This window comes from Stenella coeruleoalba, assembly GCF_951394435.1.
Source record: "Stenella coeruleoalba genome assembly, chromosome: 4".
Lineage (NCBI taxonomy): Eukaryota > Metazoa > Chordata > Mammalia > Artiodactyla > Delphinidae > Stenella > Stenella coeruleoalba.
Genome location: NC_137149.1, coordinates 52,088,801 through 52,114,027, shown reverse-complemented (window position 1 = coordinate 52,114,027; position 25,227 = coordinate 52,088,801).

Sequence of the window (25,227 nt, the reverse complement as noted above, 5' to 3'; positions counted from 1 at the left end):
TAGGAAGATTTGTGCCCTGAACAAAGGGTGAGATTATAAAGATCTTATGGTGCAAATACACATAATTGTACTTGAGGCTGTGGACTTGGAAACTTCTTGAGTAATGAAGACCTTACACATTTCTTGTTGACTTGGTCACAGGCGGTATAAATTTGACAAATGTGGACGAATTCATATTGCTTTAATTTTTCCATTGGTGATCTTCCTGTATGGAGGACACCAGCAACTATTCCTCTTGTGACTTTATTAAGTTGTGTAGCAATTGTGGTGACTTACTGTTATGACTTTTCCTGCTTTTTTTTGTTACCAAGGAGAGTCCAGGACTGAGTGGTAGGGGACCTCCTGATATTTGTACCCTCGTGTAATCCCCTTCCCTTGAGTGTGGGGTGGACTTACTAACTCATTTCTAACAAATAGAATATGGTAAAAATGATTGGATGTCATTATGAAAAGATTAGATTATAAAAAGACTGTGGCTTCCTCTTGGATAAATAGTCTCTCACTCTCTCTTTTAGATCCCTCAGTCTCGGGGAAGTAAGTTTCCATGTAGCAAGTAGCCCTATGGAGAGTCTTAGGGGGCGAGGAGCTAATATCTCTAGTCAACAGCCAGCAAGGACCTGTGGCCTGTCAACCATCACATGAATGGTTTGGAAGTGGCTCTTTCTCCAGTCGAGCCTTCAGATGACCTCAGCCTCAGCTGACACTTTGGTTGCAATTCCGTGAAAGACCATGAGTTAGAAGTTCCCAGTTAAGCCTGACCTGGAATCATGACCCACACAAACTGTGAGATAATAAATATTTGTTGTTTTTAGCTACTGAGGTATGGGATGATTTGTTACCTAATAACAGATAACAAATACAGATAGAAAGAGAGAGAAACAGCTTCAATGGACAATCCCAACTCATAGTAATTGTAAAACAGTACATCACTAAACCTATTTGGTTGTGATTCTCAAAGCCTTGATAATATTTGATATATTTGTTTAAACTTTTTATAAATGTGAAGAGCTCAGAGTATATTTTTATAATTTCTATCACTTTACTGGTATTCTCCATTTGGGGAGACATTGTTATTACACATTTATTTAGTCCTTTAGACAAAATTTCCTTTGTTTATTTGAACATATTTAAAATAGTCAATTTAAAGTCTTGGTCTTGTTAAGTCCAACACCAGGGCTCTGCAGAGACAATTTTTACCGTTTTTTTTTTCCTGTGTGTAAGCCATACTTTCTTGCATGTCTTGTAATTTTTTGTTGAAATTGGACATTTAAAATAATATTAATGTGGTAACTCTGGAGATCAGATTCTCTTCCATCCCCCAGTTTTGTTGTTGTTGCTGTGGTATTATTTGTGTATTCACTTTGTGACTTTTCTGAACTAATTCTGTAAATTCTGTATTCTTATTAATTCATATATTGCTCTACTCACCCTACCAAAATCCATTAGAAGTCAATCTTTTGGCCCTAGCTCCAAAATATAGTCAAAATCTGTGCTCTTCCCTTCAGCTCCACTGTTACCACCCTAGTCTAAGCCACCTGCTTTTCTCTTCTAGAATTCTCCTGAGTGGACTTCCTGCTTCCTCTCTTGCCCTTCCACAATCCATTCTCCATGTAACAGCCAGGATAGTCTGGCTTTCTCCAATTCATCTTAATACCCTCCACCAAGGCTACTGCACTGTGCCCTGCAAATAGATGTTCAATCAATATCTACTTGCACATAGTAAATTAGGTTCTTTAACTCCTCTGCCTAAAACTCTTGAGGAGTGGTTTCCCATTGCACTTAGATTAAAACATACCCTTCTTTTCCAAGAAACCTGGGCGCCTGGCAAATACAGCCCCTCTCCACTTCTCTGACCTCATGTTCTTCCACTCTTGTGCTCACTCAATGGGCTCCAGACCCCGGGTTTTCTTTCAGTTGCTTAAACATACCAGGCTCATTTCTATCTTGACATTCCTGGACTTTTTCCTTCTTTGTTTGGATACATTCAGCCCAGCACATTTTTGTGGCTGTCTCTTCTGTATTATTCACTTCTCAGCTCAAATGTCATGTCCTCAGAAAGGTCTTCCTTGACCACCCTCTCTGAAGGAGTGACTCTCCCCAAGTAAATTTCAAATCCTCAAGTCAATTCCACAATCCTCACAGCAGATATCAGTATTAGAAATTATCTCACTTTAATTTGTTGTCATGATAATAGTCTACTTTCTACTTGAGAATTTAAACACCGTGGAAGCAGGGATCTTGATTGTATTATATTCCAGCACCTGGAACAGCACTTGACATATAGAAAGTAGTAGGTGCTCAATAAATGTTGAATGAATGAAGCAATAATGATCACTTGAATGAAGGAATAATGAATGGCTATACATGCAAAGGTTATAAACAAAATGTGTGGGCATGGATGCACATTAGGAGAGAGAGCCAAAATAATTACAATAACAATAGTAATAACAATTATGAAAACATCAGATGTGATTGGTTCCTAGGAGCAGTCTTTTTCTCATCTTATTTCCGTAAAATAGAATTTAGCTCTTTGTCACATCCTCCCAAAAGCAAAAGAAAATTAAATTTCAGAAAGTTTTAGTAGGTAAAAATAAAGTATGTGCCAGGCCAATTATAAACCCTTTACATATATTAATACCTTTAATTCTCACAAAAACTTTATGAGGTAGGTGTTATTATTATCTTTTTTTAAAAACAATACATTTATTTATTTGTGGCTGCATTGGGTCTTCAATGCTGCTTACAGGCTTTCTCTAGTTGCAGTGAGCGGGGGCTACTCTTGGTTGCGGTGCACGGGCTTCTCCTTGCGGTGGCTTCTCTTTTTGCAAGCACAGGCTCTAAGCGGGCGGGGTTCAGTAGTTGTGGCATGCAGGCTCAGTAGTTGTGGCACACGGGCTTAGTTGCTCTGCAGCATGTGGGATCTTCCTGGACCAGGGTTCGAGCCCGTGTCCCCAGCATTGGCAGGCGGATTCTCAACCACTGCTCCACCAGGGAAGTCTCACTATTATCATCTTTGTTTTACAGATAAGGAAACCAGAGTGTGAAGACGTTAGATTAAATCACCCAGAGCCACACAGCCAGTGGTGTGTGTGGGCCCAGGAGTTGAAATGCAGTGTCTGGCTCCAGGGTCTGTGTTCTTAACCACCACAGCAAGGGAAAAGCTGGTGAAGGCACAGGAGAGACATAAATGGTGGAGAATGTCGTATCACGCAGCACAAAGTACAACAATAAAAATCCCCATTAAGCATCTCTGTTCTTCCTGAAATATTTCTTTTCGCCTAATAGCTGCTCTGTTGTTCTCCTGTCGCCCTCGAATAGACCCTGAAGATTTATGGACACCAGCATGTCTGTCCTCTCCAGAGTTCTCTTTTTCTCCCTCCTCCACTCTGTCCCTTCCTTCTTCCTTTTCCTTAAACTATACAAATTTGCTCTCGAAAGCCTTCCCTCAGCTTGCACACTCACACTCATCATTCCACTTAACATGGATGCTAGAGGGTCTTCTCTTGTTTAGAACAGAGTGGAGAATAAGAAGTTATTTTTACTGCCACAAATATCGTTTTCTTCCTATCACACTAATAATATTGATATTAACATATTAGGATTTGGGGTGGCAGTTGTGAGAGATGTAATAAGATTTCTCTTTCTAGTTTTTTTTCTTCCACAAGAAGAAAGCATGGTAATACCAATTAAATACATTTCCTGACTATACAAAAACTGTTTACCCTCTCTGGCTTCATCTTTAAAAAAAAAAAATTGAAATAGATTTGACATATAACGTGTAAATTTAAGGTATACAACATGTTGATTTGACACATTTATATATTGTAATGTGATTGCCACTGTAGCTGGCTACATCTTTAATTGCACCTGGGAGCAAAGGCACCCCATGAAGTAAAGATGACAGTATAACTTCAAAATAGAAAAGAAAGAAGCTGAATGCAGAAATAATATACCCCAAAGGATATTAACTATGAAAAAAGATGCTTGACAGCACTGACCCTCAGGAGGGAGGGATATTGAAGGGGTTGGGGTGTGTTCCTTATCTCCGCAACACCTTGAGTGATAGAGATCTGTCTCCCCAGCCCATGTAAATTGAGGCATACTTATCCTTTTAGGAAATAAGCTGTATTTGGTAACCCTCCCTGCCCCTTTCCGTTTTCCTTGGTGGCCTGGTTTATCCCTGGGCATGGCCGTAGATCTCTCTGCCCTAGGGGTGACCAAGGGCCACTCTACTCTGGATGACTCTGGCTTCTGGGGGTTCAGGAGGGACCAAACCCTTTGTTGAGGACCTTATATCCAGGCTCCAACTCATAGGATATGGGCTAGAAATGAGAGTATTGTATGCACTTTAGGTGAAGGCATTGAGCTGCAGTATTTTGCTTGCTAAGTTAGGTGATTTAGCCCATATAAGCTTGCTGGGTTTCCGGGAAACAGCTAGAACAAAGCATAATATTTACATGTAGAAATTTTTGAGAATAAAACCACTTTTATAGAATGTTAACACTGGAAGGCTCTTCAGGGTCCTCTATCAAATGCACGTATCAAATGCAGGAGGAGCTGAAGTTTGGAGGCTGACTTCTCGCACCAAGCTAGTGCAGACTAAGTGTCAGAACTCCCAACACTGTGCTCCTGACACCGCACAATGCCCCTGTCATTAAAGCTTGATTCAGCCCAGCTTTCAAACAGAACCATGTGGACAGACATAATAGTAGGAGCTGCACATCAGTCTGAAGATGGCCATTTGCAAAAAGCTGTGGCAACCTAGAGCTTGATCGGAAAGCATAAATGTGTTAATGTGACACTTCTGTTGACCTTATGACCCCATTTACCAAATGTCCAGTTACTCTTACTTCCTTTCCAGACACTTGGTTACAAGAGATATCTGTACCTGTTGCTTGCTTTCGTTTTTACTGCCTGTGACTAAGTAAAATTTCCTAGCTAGGAATCTCTTTAACCCCTGTCATTTAGCTTCTGTTTCCACCACTTTGCTAAGGCTGCTTTGGCAAAGGTCACTAATGACTTCACGCCACCAAAGCTGATGGCAGATTTCCACACCTTTTCTTTCTAAAACCTTCTGTGACATTTGACACTGTTGACCTTCTCCTACATCTTGCAGTTCTGCCTTGTTTTCTGTGATGTCACTTCTTCTTTCTCTCCTCCTGTCTCTTTGAACATTTCCTCTTAGTCTCCTTTTGGGGCCACCTAAACTTCTTTGTTCTCCCCAGAGTCGTTCTTGTTTTATCATTTCACATGCTCTCTTGGAGATAGCTCCTCCAGCTTCAATGTCTTAATCTTTATCTGTTTTGGTTACGTGTTGCTACAACAAACCACCTGAAGCTTTGTGGTTTAAAACAGCAACAAATTATTATCTCCATGATACTGTGGGTTAACTGAGTGATTCCTCTGCTTTTTGTAGTATCGGCTAGGGTGCTGAGGGAACGGATAGTCTCCAAATGGTTTCACTCACATGGCCGACAGTGAGTGCTGGCCACCGACTAGGACTGACCATTGAGGGCCTGAGTGTTCTTCTGTATAGTCCTTGCCTCATGGATGTTGAGCTTCCTTACAGATGGTGGCTGTGTTCCAAAGGGAAGGAGCTGGAAGCTGCCTGCTCTCTTCTAACAGAGATTCAAAAGTCCCAGATGTCTATTCTGCTGCATCGTTTATTACCCAGAGCAGCCACAAGGCCAGCCCAGGGGAAAGAAGCCCCATCTCTTGATGGGAGAGTATGACAAAGATTGTCTCGTTGGCCAAACTCTACTCAGGCTTCCCTGAACTCTTTTTCGACTAGACCTGACTTGCAGACTTCTGCGTACACCTACATCGTTCAAGTTTAGCAATAATGTTGCTAGGTCTGTTTAGCCAGAATTCCCCATCCTCTACATCTGACCACCCTCAATGCCTCATCTGGTTCCTCATCTTCCACCATCTCCCAGGTGATGTCTGGTCACCCTGGCTTCTCTTCAGCAAGACTCCTGCTAGGTCAGTTTAACCAGAATCCTCCCTCACTCCTGATGTTTCCTTTTCACAATTTTTTAATCCACCAACCCCACCCTGCTCCTCGGCTATAACTTCTCACTTGCCCATGCTATATTCAGAATTGAGCCTGGTTCTACACTGAGTCCCATACCCTCTAAGGCAATAGTCCTGAACAAAATGCTTTCACTGCTCTAACTACTGTCCAGTTTACCTTTGACAAGTGGCATGTACATTCAAGGAGGAAAGGAATTGATGGTGGACATATTTAGAGATTATTTGCCATGGTTAACTCTCTGGCCACAACAATTCACAATACTCCTGTGTGCAAAGTGCACTCACCTGTTCCTCAACATTCTCATCCCATTGTGGCATTGCCTCAAAGTCTAACATATCGTCGTTTAAACCGGGCATAAATGAAGACAAAGCACCTCTGATCTACTCCTTGAATTTTGCTTTTCAGCTGTGGTTTCTTGGGTGTGGAGATCTATGAAACAAAAGCAAGCTATCTTACAAGCTAACATACAATTGTGAAAAAGAGACAGAATAAAGCAATAAATGTTCCCACTCAAAAACTGGAGAGAAAAGGAGGCACATAGTCACTCCTATCCTTAGCAATTCTGAAATACAATAGGACACGTGTGGCCTTTTTCTCTGACCCCAGTGGGAGAGAATATTCCCTGATTAACAGTTCATTTCTGCTCCTCGTGAGTGGTTTCCATGGCTCTGGCTCCTCCCTTTGCAATCTTGGCTTCATCTTCTGAATTGTCTTCATTTCTTATAAGAATACCCTATGTTTGCCTCTGGATATCTTTCTTAGCCTGCTTCCTGTTCATAGGAAGTTTAGGACCCAGGGACCTCCTTTCATTTTCCACTACCCATCCCTTAAGGTACATTCTAGATCTGTAATTTAAACTTTGTGCATTTGCCTTCTTCAAAGAAATATTTCTCCCTCTGATTAATAGCTCCCTGAGTTTAAGCTGATACAATTCCTTTTAAAAAAGTTGTGGGCCCCCTGTGTGTCAAATTATAATCCATGTCAAGGACAAAAACAATCCCACAAATCTCTGTGTGGTAGGACTCTCGAAGTCAGTGTGCTAGTGAGGCAAAAGCTTTAAGGTTCTCAGATGTTCTATTGTCTGGCTGAGAGGGTCTAAGGAAGCTCCCCACCAGGAAGCCCTGTTATCTAGTTGAGAAGTTTATGAGGCATAAACTTCAATCTTTTTGAAATGTCAGAAAAGGGTCCTACAACCACACCTTTGATCTGATCTTTACTGGGAGGCTATATATATATATATATTTTTTTTTTTTTGTGTGTGTGTGTGTGTGTGGTACGCGGGCCTCTCACTGTTGTGGCCTCTCCCGTTGCAGAGCACAGGCTCCGGACGTGCAGGCTCAGAGGCCATGGCTCACGGGCCCAGCTGCTCCGCGGCATGTGGGATCTTCCCGGACCGGGGCACGAACCCGTGTCCCCTGCATCGGCACGTGGACTCTCAACCACTGCGCCACCAGGGAAGCCCTTCCTCTGCTTTTTAGGCTACCTAACTTTTTCCTACCCACTCCTCAAGGTTCTGGTTAGAAACCACCCTCCTCCAGGCAGTCCTTGACCCCTGGACTGGACTAAGGGTTTCCCAAACACCCTGCACATATCTATTATCTTCTGTGCAAACAATATTGATATTATCTGTTTGTGAGTCCATCTCCCTGTAACCTTCTTTTTTTTTTTTTAACATCTTTATTGGAGTATAATTGCTTTACAATGGTGTGTTAGTCTCTGCTTTATAACAAAGTGAATCAGCTATACATATACATATATCCCCATATCTCCTCCCTCTTGTGTCTCCCTCCCTCCCACCCTCCCTATCCCACCCCTCTAGGTGGTCACAAAACACCAAGCTGCTCTCCCTGTGCTATGCGGCTGCTTCCCACTAGCCATCTATTTTACATTTGGTAGTGTATATATGTCCATGCCACTCTCTCACTTCGTCCCAGCTTACCCTTCCCCCTCCCAGTGTCCTCAAGTTCATTCTCTAGTAGGTCTGTGTCTTTATTCCCGTCTTACCCCTCGGTTCTTCATGACCTTTTTTTTTTTCTTAGATTACATATAGATGTGTTAGCATATGGTATCTGTTTTTCATTTTTCTCTTTCTGACTTACTTCGCTCTGTATGACAGACTCTAGGTCCATCCACCTCACTACAAATAACTCAATTTCATTTCTTTTTATGGCTGAGTAATATTCCATTGTATATATGTGCCACATCTTCTTTATCCATTCATCTGTCGATGGACACTTAGGTTGCTTCCATGTCCTGGCTATTGTAAATAGAGCTGCAATGAACATTGTGGTACATGACTCTTTTTGAATTATGGTTTTCTCAGGGTATATGCCCAGTAGTGGGATTGCTGGGTCATATTGTAGTTCTATTTTTAGTTTTTTAAGGACCCTCCATACTGTTCTCCATAGTGGCTGTATCAACTTACATTCCCACCAACAGTGCAAGAGGGTTCCCTTTTCTCCACACCCTCTCCAGCATTTATAGTTTCTAGATTTTTTGATGATGGCCATTCTGACCGGTGTGAGGTGATATCTCATAGTAGTTTTGATTTGCATTCCTCTAATGATTAATGATGTTGAGCATTCTTTCATGTGTTTGTTGGCAATCTGTAACCTTCTTGAGAAAAAAAAGAATTGTGTCTTAAGAGACACTATAATATCGTGATTTAAAGCCCAGACTCTGAGGACTTATTGTCTGAGTTTATATCCCAGCTCTACCACTTACTACCTGGATAATTCTGGGGAGGCACTTAGCCTTTTGCTATCTTGTTTCTGCATCCTTTAAGTGGGGATGGTAAAAACAGGTATAAACACTACAGATTCGTTATGAAGATGTAGTGAGTTAATACATATAATATACTTAAAACAGTGCCTAGCACCTGAAAGAAAGATAGCAAACATGAACTATTCTACTGGCCACCAATTCTACTGGTCACTGGCTTGCAGAGATCACCCTTCCTGAGGACCCCCTGCCCTTGCCCTTCACTGAGTCCAATCCAAGTCCATCCCAGTCCAATCCAAGCTTGTTACGATGATGATGAGGCATCGCGTACAGCACCTAATGCTTCATAAATATTTGTTGACTCGAATTCTTTCTTCTTTCTTTTTTTACTTTATGTCACAGCCTTCCATTCTTTTGCCAATTTCTACAGTTCTCTAAGTCACAGGTTATCTTTAACCTTTGAAAGGTGGGATTTCCCACTCGCACTCCCTCTGACCTGGAGACGGTCAAAGATCCAAGGATACACTTCTCTTTGCTGTATCAGCACTGGTGAGTGTTTCCTTGGCTGACTGCAATGGTGCTTTCCCAGCTCCAGCCAAGTAGAGGCAATATCTATCCGTTGTTACTACTTCTTCCTCTGCCCACATCCTGAGCAAAACAGATGGGGGAATTCTTTCATATATCCAGAGGAGTCCCAGAGGTAAATAGTCAAATTTGAATGCCTAATTGCTCACCAGGATTCAAAGAAAATGTAGCAGTGAGAAAGCTGTGAGTCCCTTGTCATAAAAACAGCTCTCTGATTGAGGAAGGGAGTGTCCCCTAAGAGCTAGAACCAGCCAAGAACCAGAAATAATGAGCTTGTTTCTTAGCCATCCCTCTGGTTTCCTGTATGAAAATAAAAGGAGGTTAATCACGTTTGCACCTTAATCCCCGCCAATGTGGCTGCTCCCGTTGCCTTTCTCTCCTTCTCCTTCTCCTTTTTAATTCCTTGCGTTTCCCTGGAGTTTCCTGCCGAGGCAGTCTTGACTTCTGACTTGATGATTATTTTTAAAAGGCTCACGTGATCCCTTTGTTACAAAGGGTTACTACTTTTCTCCAGTAATAGAGAGGAAAAGGCTCTGCCTTGGTCTTTTGTCTCAAATTCCTCCTTACTGTCTATGTGCATGAAGTACTGATGCAGTGTAGCCTTTGGGCTTGGCTGGTAGCTGAGAATCCCTACATAATATCTTCTGTAGGATGCCAAATAGAGAAGACCTCCTGTTCTCTTGGAGTTCCTGAGAGAACTCAGGAACTATGGCATCTGAAAGCCTGGTTTTACTCTGAAAAATGTCCTCCACTCTTTTCTTGGCCCTTTAGAAAGCATGTCTTTTTTTTTTTTTTTTTTTTTTTTTTTTTGCGGTATGCGGGCCTCTCACTGCTGTGGCCTCTCCCATCGCGGAGCACAGGCTCTGGACGCGCAGGCTCAGCGGCCATGGCTCACGGGCCCAGCCGCTCCGCGGCATGTGGGATCTTCCCGGACCGGGGCACGAACCCGTGTCCCCTGCATCGGCAGGCGGACTCTCAACCACTGCACCACCAGGGAAGCCCAAAAACATGTCTATTTATACAATGCTAACAAAATGATTTGGTTATGTAAAAAAGTATATATGATAAAATAAAAACACTCCCGGACAACAACAACCTATCTCAAAACAAAAGCAAATGCAAATAGTAACATCCCTTCTTATTATGTGGAAGGACTGAGTTTCATACAGATTCAGCCAGGAACAGCCTGCGATTACTTTAATGCAGTGCTTCTCAGTGGGTTGAGCTTGCTGAGTCCTCGCCTTCTAAGGGCCCTCCCTTCTCCTCCCTTCCCTTCCCCAGATATTGAGACAGCCCAACGGAATTCCACAGATTCCCAAATGCCATCCTCCATCCCAGGGACAGTACCACATTCCCCCCAAACACTCATCTGAACATTCTGCACTAAAGAATGCAAGCAAACAAAAACTTCAAATTAAATTTCCATATGCTTTAAACCTTCTCACCATGTTCTTACATGTAGGCATTTATGGTAGACACCAATTCTACTGGTCACTGGCTTGCAGAGATCACCCTTCCTGAGGACCACCTGCCCTTGCCCTTCACTGAGTAATCCATCCCAGTCCAATCCAAGCTTGACCAACCAGCCTCTCTCCTCCCAGAACTGATCACTCAGAACTTGAAGTTGTCCATGAATGGCGGCTCCTACTGCTGAGGACACAGAATTGTCATTGTCTTGGCCTTTCCCAAGGTGTGTTGACTCTCCATGTCATTGGAGTCATCTCTCCAATATTCTCCCCTGCAATTATCCTTTCTCTTATGCCAACCACAGCTGGTTTTTGCTAGCAGCCAAAAATTCTTAGCTAATTTATCACTTTAATCCCCATTTCCCCCATTTTCCTGTTGTGATTAAGTGGTTGTTGAGGAAGCTACTCACACTGATGAGGAAACCACCAGTGGGTTGAGGTATCCCTGAGTGAGAGGACCAAGAACTGATCCCTCCCGCAGCAGCATCCACGGCTGACATGCTTAGCAGGGATGAGAACAGCCAAACCATGGTCCTTCTTCTTCATCTCTGGAAAAGTTCACCCTGACTGTGAGCCAGAAAAAAAAAATCGCCTTTGCTCATAAATTGGCAAAATACACCTCTTGCTACGAGGGACAAGATTGCTTCTCGGGGGGCCTTTTGGATAACTTCCCCTAAATTTTCCTGCATCATTTTGTCTTTCTGTCATCCCTGCAGCCCACACAAACATTGTACAGGCCTCAAAGATACTATGATTAGCTGGTTCTTTTTTAGTTCATTAGCCCTTCTGATATATTAGTAGATTATCATAAGCAGTTTCAGTATGTCATAAAATCTGTTTGGTATTAAGTTGATACATCATGTGTTTTTCTCCATCAGCTAAATAGTTTCCTTCAAATCTGGACCAGATGAGCACCCTGGGACTTGCATGAGCTCATGTGTGTGTCTGCATGGAATGCAGTACTGGGTCCCATTGGACGTGTGGAGCATGTTTTTGGCCCAAATGGAAACATCCTTAGGCACTGATGCCTCAATTAGGGAAAAGATAAAGACACAAGATCAGATATGGCATCTGTAAAACGTTAATGTCCTGGTGATGCTCTTTTTAAGTCTATTTTTCGGTTCTGTTTGCTGGCTACTTTAGGCAAAGTTGTGGTGTGCATGGAACTGCCTTTAGTCAGCACCCTTTGGGGACAGCATCCCACCCCTGCCCCTGCTGAGTGTGCCTTTTTGCTGCCTCAAGCTCACTAAAGCCCCACTGAATACTCCCGCCCACTTATGCCGTACATCTCTTTTGAGCACTTATTATGTCCTAGGTTTAGGGGAAAGAGAAGAATTAGAACAGCTTCACTTCCAAGATGTAGAGGAGGGCACAAAAATGTGAACGGTTGTCTTAACGGCAGGATGAACGTATGATCAGGTGCTGCTGGATCAGGTGAAGGGTCCAAGCTGGTCTGAGGGAGGGCGTGTGGGCCAGGGAAGGCTTTCTGGAGGTTGTGAACAACCTGGGAGCAGAACCCTGAAGAACACCCAGGAATTCGGGCTGCTGCTGGCTCCACGAGCACCTTTGGGTGAACAAGAGAAAAGCGCCTCTTCTGCCAAGAGGCGTCTCTCGCAGGGCACACGGCTTGGCGGGCCAAACGTGAGCTGGGTTTGATACCTACTCACCCTCTCAGCTAGGTTCCCTTGTGATGTCAGCAACCTGTGCAGCCTTCCAGGAACCCTTGAGGGGAAGCCGTGTGTATCAGTTTCCTAGGGCTGCTGTAACAAATTGCCACAAACTGGGTGGCTTGAAATAAGGAGAAATTTGTTCTCTCACAGTTCTGGAGGCCAGGTGCCCAAAATTAAGGTGTTGCCAGGGCCACCCTCCCTCTAGAGGCCCTAGGAGAGAATCCTTCCCTGCCTCTTCCAGCCCCGGTGGCTGCACACATTCCTTGGCTTGTGGCTACATCACTCTAGTCTCTGCCTCTTTTTTTTTAACGCTTGGCTTTTATTTATTTATTTATTTATTTATTTATTTATTTATGGCTGTGTTGGGTCTTCATTTCTGTGCGAGGGCTTTCTCTAGCTGCGGCAGGCGGGGGCCACTCTTCATCGCGGTGTGCGGGCCTCTCACTATCGCGGCCTCTCTTGTTGCGGAGCACAGGCTCCAGATGCGCAGGCTCAGCGGCCATGGCTCACGGGCCCAGTTGCTCCGCAGCATGTGGGATCCTCCCAGACCAGGGCTCAAACCTGTGTCCCCTGCATTAGCAGGCAGATTCTCAACCACTGCGCCACCAGGGAAGCCCTCTGCCTCTGTCTTCAAATGGCCTTCTCCTCTGTGTCTTTGTGTCAAGTCTTCCTCTGCCTTTCTCTTCTAAGGACAACTGCCATTGGATTCAGGCCCATCCAGGTAATCCAGGATGATCTCATCTTGAGATCCTGAAGTTAATTATAGCTGGAAGACCCTATTTCCAAAAAAGTTCACATTCTTAGGTCCTGGAAGTTAGGACATGGACATATCTTTCTGGGGTTCGTTATTCAACCCACTATACCACGTTAAGAAGGGAAGGAAGTCGTTTGCAGACGGAAGGAGCAGAGTACGTAAGGTAAGGAGGTGTTGCAGGGCATTCTGGGTCTGAGAATGGCAAGGACGACAGGATAAAGGGTTGGGGGCAGGTGATGAGAGCTGAAGCTGGGCTGGGAAGCAAGGAGCTGGTCACAGAGGACCTGGTGTGCTGGCCAGCAGCCTTGGACTATGCCCTGCAGGGCATGAATAGGCTTTGCATGGACTTAATTTTAACTTAGAAAGATCACTTGGGCTGAAGTTTAGAGAACAGATCAGAGGTGAAGAAATTCCTCTCAGAGAATATTGCTACTGCTCCTTGGGTGAGGAATTTGGTGGCCTGATCTTTGGAGAAGAGGAAGTGATCTCGTGATGCTGAGGAGAGGAGACCCAAACACAGCGATTGGTGACTAGTATGAGCTGAGCGGGGAGGAAGGAAGAATCTGGACTGACCCTGAGGTTTTTGTCAACATTCCAGCCCTGGCACTGCACCTACCCTGTCATCCACATTCACATGACACTGGACATATTAGCAGGGCTCTGTACACACAGCCATTTGCACTTTAGAACTTGAACATGCATTTTTAAGAAATTGCACTTTGACTCAAAAGACCATCCCACTGTACTGGGTTGAATAGTAGCCCCATCCCCCAAATTCATGTCCACCCAGAACCAGCATATGCAACCTTATTTGAAGAAGGGTCTTTGCAGATGTAATCAGGTTCGCTTATACTGGATTATTGTGAGCCCTAATCCCATGACTGGTGTACATCTAAGAAGAGGAAAATTTGGACACAGGTACACAGGGAGAACACCACGTGATGTCAGAGGCCGAGATTGGAGTGATGAGTCTACAAGCCAAAACTGGTCAAAAATTGCTGGCAACCAGCATAAGCTAGCAGGAAGGATTCTCCCCTAGAGCCTTCAGAAGGAGCGTGGTCCTGCTGACATCTTGATTTTATCCTTCTGACCTCCAGAATGGTGAGAGAATGAATTTCTGCTGTCTTAAGCTACCCAGTTTGTGGAAGTTTGTTATGGCAGCCCTAGGAAACTAATACATCCCAGAAGGTGGGATTTCCAGACACGTGGACAGTCATGGGGAATGATGTTTCTGGGAGCTTCGATGTGGTGCAGAGAAAAGCACATGGACCTTGGCATTGGGTCATAACCAGACCTGTCACTGGGCCATGAGTCTCAGAAAGACTTTCACCTCAGAGGAATCTTGTGAGGATTAGATGAGAAGACAAGTGTAGACGTCTATTGAAACACTAGGATGGTTAAAAAACTGGGCAGGGTGGTGGTGGTGAGAAACAGTAAATTGTGGGGATGATTTGTGGATATCGCACCCTATAGATTGGAATTAAAGGAGGCTGTGTGTGTGTGTGTGTGTGTGTGTGTGTGAGTGTGTGTGTGTACACACCTATACCTACACATTCCCTATAATGTACAGTCCATAATGTAGTAAGAAGAAAAGTAGCTGGGCATAATCTACTCCCATTAAAAAAAATAAACATATATCCGTGCTTGTGTGTGTATGTACGTTTCTGTGAGCATGGAGAAAGCAGTGAAAAGACACACAGCCAACCAATAAAGGTTGTCCCCTCAAGGGAAGGTGATGAACTTTTAAAAAGAGAACATCCGTAGTGGGGCGCATATACCACTCCTCCAACCTCCACACGCATATACACGCAAAGCTAGTTTTGTTCATTATCTTAATTATCCCATTGCTTCTTCATGCCACTCTGCTTCCCAGTCTACAGTCCCATATCCTGACAGTCAAATGTAACAGCTTCTTTTACTTAAAAGAAGCCTTTTCTTAAAACTCCATCAGTCCAGAGTGTAAGCTCATTATTGCTCTTTTTCTCCCCTCTCAGGAGCTTCCTCTGCCCTCGTTCTTTCCTCCAGGTGGGACGGAATGGAGGTGATCTTTCCTGGTCCTATCCCATCCCTGGGCATCTGGCACAAATGCTTGTTGGGATGTAGCTCAATCATGTCGTTTCTTGATTTGGGGACTTCCCACTGCAGAAGTCCACAGGCCTCTGTCTTCCCTCATTATTGAGATTCCTGCACTCAGAGGCCTCCTGCTGCCGATATCTCCAGGCCTCTTCTGGTCTGTCTGTATAGCCACATCCCCTCCATGAAGTCACACCGAAACTGCAATGCAGCAGGCTGTGGGAACTGGGTGTTTCCTCCATCTGTGCATGTATCCACTTCTGTCAGCCTTCTTTAAACCATCACCTGGGCAGCACCTTTCGCTTGGGCACCATGAAAAACACGGAGCTTCTTCACGGGATTTCCAGTCATCTTGAGCTGTAGCCTGAGGGATGAGCAACAGGCCCCTCGCACTTGGAGTTCCCAGTAGGTCTGGGTTTTCTAACTCCTCTCACTTCCTCTCCACCTAGGTTTCTACCTTAAGGTGGGGATCCAGACAGAGCCCCTCATCTGTCCTCTGACCTTCTTCCTCCTTTCATTCCTTCTTACCTCTCCTGGGAGTGGGAGAGCTCTCTCTCTTGCCTTTCTGTCCTTCTGTCCTGCTTTTATCCTGTTACCCCTTTATCGTCCTTTCATTCTGCTTTATGTTATTTGCCCTCGTTTTCCTGAGGCAAAAAATGAGGAAGGGCTGCAGGAAGAGAAAGGAGACCATCGAAAGTGGAAAATACATTGGCAAGATTTTCCTAAGCAGTATCCCTTCTTTATATCCATTTTGAATTATTTTATTAATAATTGTAGTGGATTGAATGGTGGCCCCCCAAAAGATACGTCTGCACCCTAATCCCTGGTACCTTTGAATGTGACCTTCTCTGTAAAAGGGTAATCGCAGATGTAATGAAGTAAAGGATCTCAAGATGTGATCATCTTGGATTGGGCAGGTGGGCCCTAAATCCAATGACAGGTGTCCTTATATGAGACACACAGAGGAAGAAGAGCAGAAGGCCATGTGAAGATGGAGACAGTGATTGGAGTGAGGCAGCTACAAGCCAGGGTACCCCAAGGATCTCCTTGGAGTCACAGGAGCTGGAAGAGGTAAGGAAGAATTCTTCCCGAGAGTCTCCAGAGGGAGCACAGCCCTGCTGACACCTTGATTTTGGTCGTTTGACCTCCAGGACGGTGAGGAATAATATTCTGCTGTTCTGAGCTACCAAGTTTGGAATAATTTGTATGGCAGCCCTAGGAAAATAATACAGATTGATAAGGAGCATGAAGTACTTTCGACGTTAAAATAAGACGAAAAAGGCAAATGAACAGCTCCTATGGAGGACGTGGCATATGGGAACTCTCTTCTGGTAGCTATTCTTGTTTCAATGGGGGCCAGCAGCCTTTTCCTGTACCTCCAGAGACCAAGCTGTCTTGACCTTCTTAGCAAGTTTGCAAATCCCTCCACCTGTTCTCGTTGCCAATATAGCTCTTCTTTCTGTCACGCCAGTGTACACCCGAGACACTGACAGAGTTCAGAATCCTGTCTCTATATATTGATCGTGCAATAAAAATGGCAAGCTGATTAGTCAGCCAGAGGGGAGAAGCCTTTTTCCCATTATGAGCATGATCTAATGCTGTAATCACCTAGCCTGCAGCCGGCAGCCAAGTGCTTGTACTCAGGCTGAGGCCTCACAACAGGTGAACGCTGTTAAAAGGCATCCCGCTACATGGTTTCAGCTGTCCTGTAGACCAGCCTAAGTCTCATTCCCTGAAACATAATAACTACATAGAACTCATGTGTCCCTGAGGTTATTACAACCTCCAGGGTCATCCTTTAAAAAAAAAATGCAAACAAAATAACTCCAGCTTCCAAACCGTAAGACTCCAGGAAATCCAGGGCTCTTCCAAGGACTGTAGACACGGTCTTAGTGGTTACTTATTCTCCATCTGAATGGTGTCCCTGACCCCAAAATATATGCAGTGCCTTCCTTTATCCCCAAGGCATTGCTTTCTGGCTTGACTTAAAGTTTCAAGGAATTTCAGTGCACAGAAGGGACATTTAAGCTCAGAGCTGGCCATCACTACACCCAAGATCCTGGGCCATATCCTATGCTGTACAGTCCCTACTGGCTTTTCCTGACCTTTAGGGTCCCAACATATTGCTGAGTACAGCCCTGTTCCTGCCTCACCTCCACACAGGGGCTCACTTTGACTGTGTCTTTCATCCCCAGTGGTGAGCCCCGATATCCTCTTCCCTCCATCCCACAAGAGGAAGCCCCAAATCCATTCATATCAGAACAACTGTCCACTCTTCTCCTTTGGTATACACAGAACTTAAGTCTCCTTGTCTAGGCTTTCCCGGTCCAGAATGGAATTTCCTTTTGTACAGATAAAAGCCCAATTAAGGGCTTTTTCCCTACAAGAAAGCCTTGGCCCTCACAGACCAATTTGGGTTTCCATTTTTAGCAGCACAAAGAACTGGCAGAAGCTTCGAAATTACAATCCTTCCTTAAAGGCTCTTCAGAGCCTAGATCAAATTCTCAGACAGAATTAAAGTCCACATATGTACTGAATTCCCCTTCCTTTTCCTCCAGCCCACAGGGAACTTGGTCTTTATGAAGTGGAAGGGACATTTCTTTTTCCATGTACCAGCACTGTGTGGCTTGGAAGAAGATTAACTTGCCTGAGCCTCAGACTCTCTATCTGTAAAATAGGATTAATAATACCTTTTGCACAGGGTTATTAAGAAGACTTAAAGAAAGAACTTAAGAAAACTTTTTAGCATGGTAACGGGCACATGAAAAAATATTCAAGAAACCCTAGGCTCTACTTCTCCCTCTCTTTATATGATTAAGCAATGGTTTGCTTTTTTTTTGTCTTATACGTGTATTGTAATATAGTGCTAAGGATGATATAAAGTTTCAGAAACTAGTTAACAAGGGAATTCCCTGGTGGTCCAGTGGTTAAGACTCCACACTTCCAATGCAGAGGGCAGGGGTTCCATCCCTGGTTGGGGAACTAAGATCCCGCATGCCGCATGGACCCAAAGAAAAACAAAAACAAAAACAAAAAAACAACTAAAAAAACTAGTTAACAAAGATACACTAAGCCCCAGGAGAAGCAAAAATGCCCTGCTTTATTGAACATCCTTTTAGGTATATCTTTGCACCTGTCAGCAATTATTTAAGATTAATTCCTGGATGTGGAACTGGTGGACAAAGCGTATGTACAGTTTTAGGACTTTTACATGCTCCTGAATTGCCCTCCAGAAAGTCTGTACCAATTTACATTCCCCACAGCACTGTGTCAAAGTGCCTTTTTCTTGAAATCTTGAGTTTTTCTTAAAATCTATTAATTTGATGGGTGAAAAACACTTCTGTCTCACTGTGGTTGTCGAATTGATTTTCAGACCTGGAAAACAAGGATTCAACTCAAGTCCAACTCATGTATTTTAAAGATGAAGATCCTAAGATTTAGAAAGATGAAGTGACTTGGCCAATTCATCTAATTAGCGGGACAGCCAAAATTCATGTCTGGTGTTTCCTAACTCTGGGATTCTTCCCATAATAGCACTCCGGAGAGGGAGAGTTAGCCTGGTGTGAAACCACTCAGGGCCTACTTAATAACAAGGTTCAGTCAGACCGGAGCGAATGTGTGGTAGAGGAAAGAGTCAGTGAAGGGAACGTTAATTAGTGTCTGGCTAATTCATCACCAGAAAATGAAGGCCAGCACTCTCTATGTTAGCGCCACCTACTGGTGAAAATGTAAGCTTGCACAGGAGTGTTCTCTAAAGTTGAAGGTAGAATGCAGGAAATCACTGGGAGAATTGGGCCGTTTTAAATTGTTTTTATTCTAGGAGGAAGTAGAAGGAAAAAGAATTCAGTATGGAGTCACTGAGTCATGAGCCATCGGACTCGAACTGCTGCGGTCTCCTGAATTGCTGTGAATGAAGTTCCAGTTCCCTGCAGCAGCACAGTTTCCTGTTCTTCCTATTGTGTATACAGAGGGTGACTTTCTTCATTTTTCTGTAAACTAATCTCTAGTTTAAGCCCGGTTCTGCTAGTGGCAGAAACTTAATGTCTAGGGAATTCCAGAGTAAAATCTCTCACTTTGGTGTTTACTCATTTTTTTTCTGGTTTCAGTGGCTTAATTCAACATTTCATTCCCTTTCTCTCTTCTTGGGGTTGCAGCTAAGATCCTGGAAGCTTAGGATTGTTCAGGTGTAGAAACTTGGTGCTGGGGTGGGTGAGGAAGGGATGGGGGTTGTCAGTCCATGGGCATCTTTAGTCTGTTGCAGGCCTGGTCTTTGGCCATTGGCATCTGTTCATACTGGCACCCAACGGCCATCCTTGGCATCCTGGGTTCGGTTGTTAGAAAGTCTTCCATGTCAAATGTATCCCCCTCATCCCAACTCCAAGTCCTGCTCAGGCCTGCTGATCCTGTTAGCCATTTTGTGCCCATTTGGGGGAGGGTGTGGGGAGCAAGGGAAACTTTTAGATGCTCCTACATATTTCTGGTTGTGGGACAATCAGAGGGCTTTCTCAGGGCCCCTCTGCCTGTGTGGCCCTGTTGCTCTGTCTTCCCTATTATTTTGTAGCATATAGAACATGGGTTGGCAAACTATGTCCTGTAAAGACCAGGTGGTAAACATTTTAGGCAAGTCCTCACTCAACTCTGCCGTTGTCACACAAAAGCAGCCACAGACACTTTGTGAATGAGTGAGCATGACTCTGTGTCAATAAAACTTTATTGAGCTTATCTCCCCTAACGGCAGGCTTCTCCCAGAGAGCAAGGTACAAACCCTCTCGGGTCTTGGTGCCCCCTAAATCTATCTCAGGGATTTATTATTCACGGCCCCCAAAACCACAAGGTGGGAGAGGAGTCAAGGGAAAGGGCCCCTCAGGGATTCGTCAGCCTCTAGGCTCCCTTCGCCTCTCTCTCTAGCCAGAGCAACTATCCTCTCCTCTCTTTCCATTCTCTTGGGTGTAGTTTAAACTTTATGTCATGCTTTCTAGGGGGTTAGCCTTTAGATTCCATCACATTTAGCTCTGCAAATTACAAACCTTTGCACTGGAAGCTCTAAACTCTGTAATAAGAGTCAAGAGGCGGGGCTTCCCTGGTGGCGCAGTGGTTGAGAGTCCGCCTGCCGATTCAGGGGACACGAGTTCGTGCCCCGGTCCGGGAAGATCCCACATGCCGTGAAGCGGCTGGGCCTGTGAGCCATGGCCGCTGAGCATGCGAGTCCAGAGCCTGTGCTCTGCAACGGGAGAGGCCACAACGATGAGAGGCCCGCGTACCGCAAAAAAAAACAAAACAAAACAAAAAAAAAACCAACTTGTTCTGTTTTCCGTGCTCTTCATAATCCTTCCTTTCTCTGGGAGCAGTTGATACCTCAAGTGACTGGACATAACGGTAAACAATGTCCTCTCAACTCCTTCCAACCCATACTCTAAGGACAGCCAAAAATAAATTTCCTGGCCAGAGTCTGTTCATCTGGGTTTATCTTATGAGAAACCAAGAAGAATAAGGTTGACCTGAGATTCACACACATGAAATAGATGCTTTCAAGGCAAAACTGTTTACAGCAGAGCATTTCAAACTACAGGTTGCAAACCATTAGGACGTTAGCACAGGAGCTGGCAAACCTTTTTGTAAAGGGACAAATAGTAAGTATTTTAGGCTTTGTGGGTCATACTCAACATGCAGCTCTTGACTTTGCTATAATAGTGTGAAAGCGATCATAGGCAATTTATAAATGAATGAGTGTGGCTGGGTTCCAATAAAACTTTATTTATGGATGCTGAAATTTTAATTTTATATAATTTTTGCATGTCATGAAATATCATTCTTCTTTGATCTTTTCCAGCCATTTAAAAATGTAAAAACCATTCTTTGCTCACTGGTCATATACAAAACAGGTGGCTGGGTGGATCTGGCCCTTAGGCTGTAGTTCGCTGACCTTCATATTAGAGGGTAAGGAAATCAATTAAGTGAGGTTGGATCAGGACTTTTAAAATAACTTTATTTATTTACTTATTTGTTTTTGGCTGTGTCGGTTCTTTGTTGCTGCTTGCGGGCTTTCTCTAGTTGCAGCGAGCGGGGCTACTCTTCGTTGAGGTGTGCGGGCTTCTCATTGCGGTGGCTTCTCTTGTTGCAGAGCATGGGCTCTAGGCGCGCGGGCTTCAGTAGTTGTGGCTCGCAGGCTCTAGAGTGTAGGCTCAGTAATTGTGGCACACAGGCTTAGTTGCTCTGCGGCATGTGGGATCTTCCCGGACCAGGGCTCGAACCCATGTGCCCTGCATTGGCAGGTGGATTCTTAACCACTTTGCCACCAGGGAAGTCCCAGGACTTTTTTTAAAAACGAAATGGAATCTCTGGTAGAATGAAGAAGATAGAAAATGCCAACCTGCACTGTACACAGAACAAGTTTCACGAAATGTTTATTTCAGTTAATTGACATACGTACGTGTGCATTGAATTGTGACGCAAAATGTATTTCTTACTGTGGAATGTAGCTGAAGAAAGTTTGAAAATCATCCATTTTGAGAAACACGCCTGCCAGTATGACATTTTTTATCTCGGAAGAGTTATTCCTCTACTCATTCCACACCTCCAGATTTGATGTTAGCGTTGACAGATAAAATGTAGGACGGCAAGTTAAATTTGAATTTCAGATTTTAAAAAGGGAATAATTTTTTTAGTGTTAGCATGTCCTATGCAATATTTGGGAAATACTTAACTGAAAATATTCATTTTTTATCTGAAATTCAAATTTAACTGGACATCCTGTATTTTTTTTTCTAAATCTGACAGCTTTATTTGGTATGTTACAAATTGTTCTAATTATTACTGTAATGACCTAAAACTCAGGTAAGGGCAGTTCAGTTCAGGTGATAACTTCAGGAAAAATCCTGATATTTAAAACCTCCTCCTATATGCTGGCTCTGTGTTCTTTCACAATTGCATAAGCACTAACCCTCGTTACAATGCTCTAAGAAAGGGACAACGTTGTTGTCTGCACTTTACAAATGAGGAAACTGAAATGCAGTTTGCCCACAGCTATGCATGGAGCAGGGATGAAAGGATGGCTCTTCTGACTCCAATTCCTTGCAGCCTCACCAGGTTGTTCTCAGAGGCGAGCTGTGTGCAAAGGCCACTGGCAGTTCTTGTTCCCAGCAGTGCAGAGAGGAGGGCAAGGGGAAACAGTGGGAGCACTAGGGTGCAGACAATAGGGGTGATTGTGGAGAACTTAAGCACAATATAAAGCCAATGAAAGTCTGGTTTTTATTATCACTCTACAATGCCAGTGATAAAATACCCCTCCTCAGGGGGCAGATTTCCCTGCCCTCCAATGTGCCCCTACTTGATACATAGTTGGTGCTTAGTAAATGTTCCTCTCCTCCTTCTTCCTTCTCTCCATTTCTCTTTCTTTCTCTCTACTCTGGGGCTAGCAAATCAGTTTCGAACCACCTGCCAACTCTAATTGGTGATGGCATCCCAGGCTGTTGGGTTGAGAAGGATTCTGAAGTTGAGTCTTTGCTGAAAACAAAAGGGTGCTCTGCTGGATCAGTGATGTCTGCCACAGGTAGGTGAATAAGGAGTGGCAGCATTGATCCCATGTGTTTGCCATCCTGTAGTTAAACTCTGCAACCACCAGACAGCAAATGACTATGCTGAGCGGCTATTAACCATGAACCCAAAGCTTCTTCCCACTTAAGATAAGGGAAGAAGGGAAGAGGGAGAGAATTTCTGTCCATCGTTTGTATCACATACCCCGTCCAAACATTTAACTCCTGAGTGACCTGGAACCACGTGCTTTGTGTACATTGGAGGCATAAACAGGCAGGCAGGAAGGGCACATATTTGCTTGGGGCCAACAGCCAGGGGCAAATTAATAACTCCCCTCCCACAGACTCTCACCGCTGGAAGCTTTTGAATGCGCTCTTGCATAGTGTGACCAGAGGCCTCTGCTGGCGTGTGCCTTATTGGAAGCAGTGGAGAGGAATGCCTTCTCTAATTCAGATGTGTGTATGGGCTGAAGACAGGGCTACAAAAATAGGCTAAGGCAGGAATTTCCATTCCTCTATGTCCCCAAAGCAGTTTCCTCTTGGACGCAAACCTCCACCTTCCTTAAATTGAGTAACTACTTGGAAGGCTCTCTTGGTCTTTTTATTCTAAAATTATTTTTCCAGCTGTAATTTTTCTTCAATCTGGAATTTTGCTCTTTCTGTTTCAAATTTTATTGTAAATCCAAGTTGAAAATCAGACGTATTATAAATAGCCTTTGTGTACGGCAGGCGTTTGGGTGTGCCATGTTTTAACATTGAAATAGTCTTCTATTTAGATGACTCCATAATTCCTCTGCATCTCAGTTTACCTCCCTACCCCAGAGATTGGAGGTAATCATAGAAAGGCTACGGGAAGGCCTTCAGATGGAGGAGTTGATAAGTTTAAGAAAGCCTTTAAGGTCAAAGAGAAGGAATGTTCAAAGTCACAGAAAGCCATTTGGATAGCTTCTTGGATATTTAATAGTGTTGGCGAAACCTTATTTTGTTGAGTCAGTACCTTGTGGGTCTAGAAATGGCTTCTAAAACTATCTGGTCTATTTCCTCTTGGAGAGTGGTGGTGTGAAGAGGCAACAATCCCTCGTATGGCTCACACCAACTTTGCATTCTGTGCGGAGGTCAAGATGTTGATCACAATATGAAGAATATAACCTTTTGATGATTCTGGCATATGTAAATCTAAAAATTGCAAATTTGATTTTTCTTAACACACGGGTGAGACAAGGGTCTCCAAGGAAATGGGTCTAGACTCTGGTGCTTTGTTTTGTGTTGCTCCAGTCAGATGATTTGTTGAGTTGTTTATCATGCTTCTCCCTCTGGATTCAGTGTTATTTTCCATTGTGTCCTTAAACCCAACTTCTAGGCCACTTAGCTGGGTCTCTTCACCAGACTTTCTGGAACCATATTAATTCCTACTTCAGAAACTTTGTTCCCACTTAGATACTCCCAACTTGTCTCCCCCTCCCCTCCCCAACCCAGCCTTGAAGGTACTATGGAAGTCAGGTCAATCAAGCCATCCTTGACTGTTTGCCCAATGCCCTGTGATTTCTCCCATGTCTGAACCCCTGTTGAGAATCATTGCACTTGGTCTCTGATGGTCTCCTACAGTTGTTCAATTTTTTCTTGAGGGAAAAGACCATTGTTGTATGATTTTTTTCTATATTTTCAAGAATGCCTAGCCCACATTGTGCACGACTCAAGCAAAACTGGATTGATAAATGGTTGAGAAGTCTTAACTGGGCCTACCGTTTATGCATCTAAGACCATGGAGCTTCTCTTTATCTTTGTGGTGTTTGACCAGAGTTCGCCCCCAGCCTCGCCCAATTACAGGAAAAATAGTGTTCGAAGTAGGAAGCTAGTTCTGTGAATCCACATTTCCTTTGTTGGGCAATGATCTAGCTGCATGCGGCATAACTTTTGCTGACACATAGCGTGCTCACTCTTTCTTTCTTTTTTTTCATGTCAGAAAAAGACTATTTCCATTCAAGTCACAAGTGGTAAGGGCTGGTGGTGGTTTCTCTGTGACCTTGGGCAAGTCATTTCAACACTGTCAGCTGCAGTTTCCTCTTCTACAAGTTTTCCAGCTCCAGTGTTCAGCGATTCTATGGCTTTGTGCCTGCTCAACTCTTCTCACATCTCATTCAACAGATTTGTTTATATGACAAAGGGAAGGACTCCCTAAGTTCCCTCTTCATTCTCTGCTCTGGATCTCATGTTGAAGGCTGGAAGTAGTGAAGCTAATAATCAGTGGCCTGGCTGGCTCTCCCCTCCGTAGTGACTGTAGTGCCTTATAGCCCACTATCTTAAGACTCAGAGCCCACCTGGAAGCTAGTGGTTTAACTCATCCACTAGGACATCTAGATGTTCTGGTTTGGGGAAAATGGTTCTGCTAATC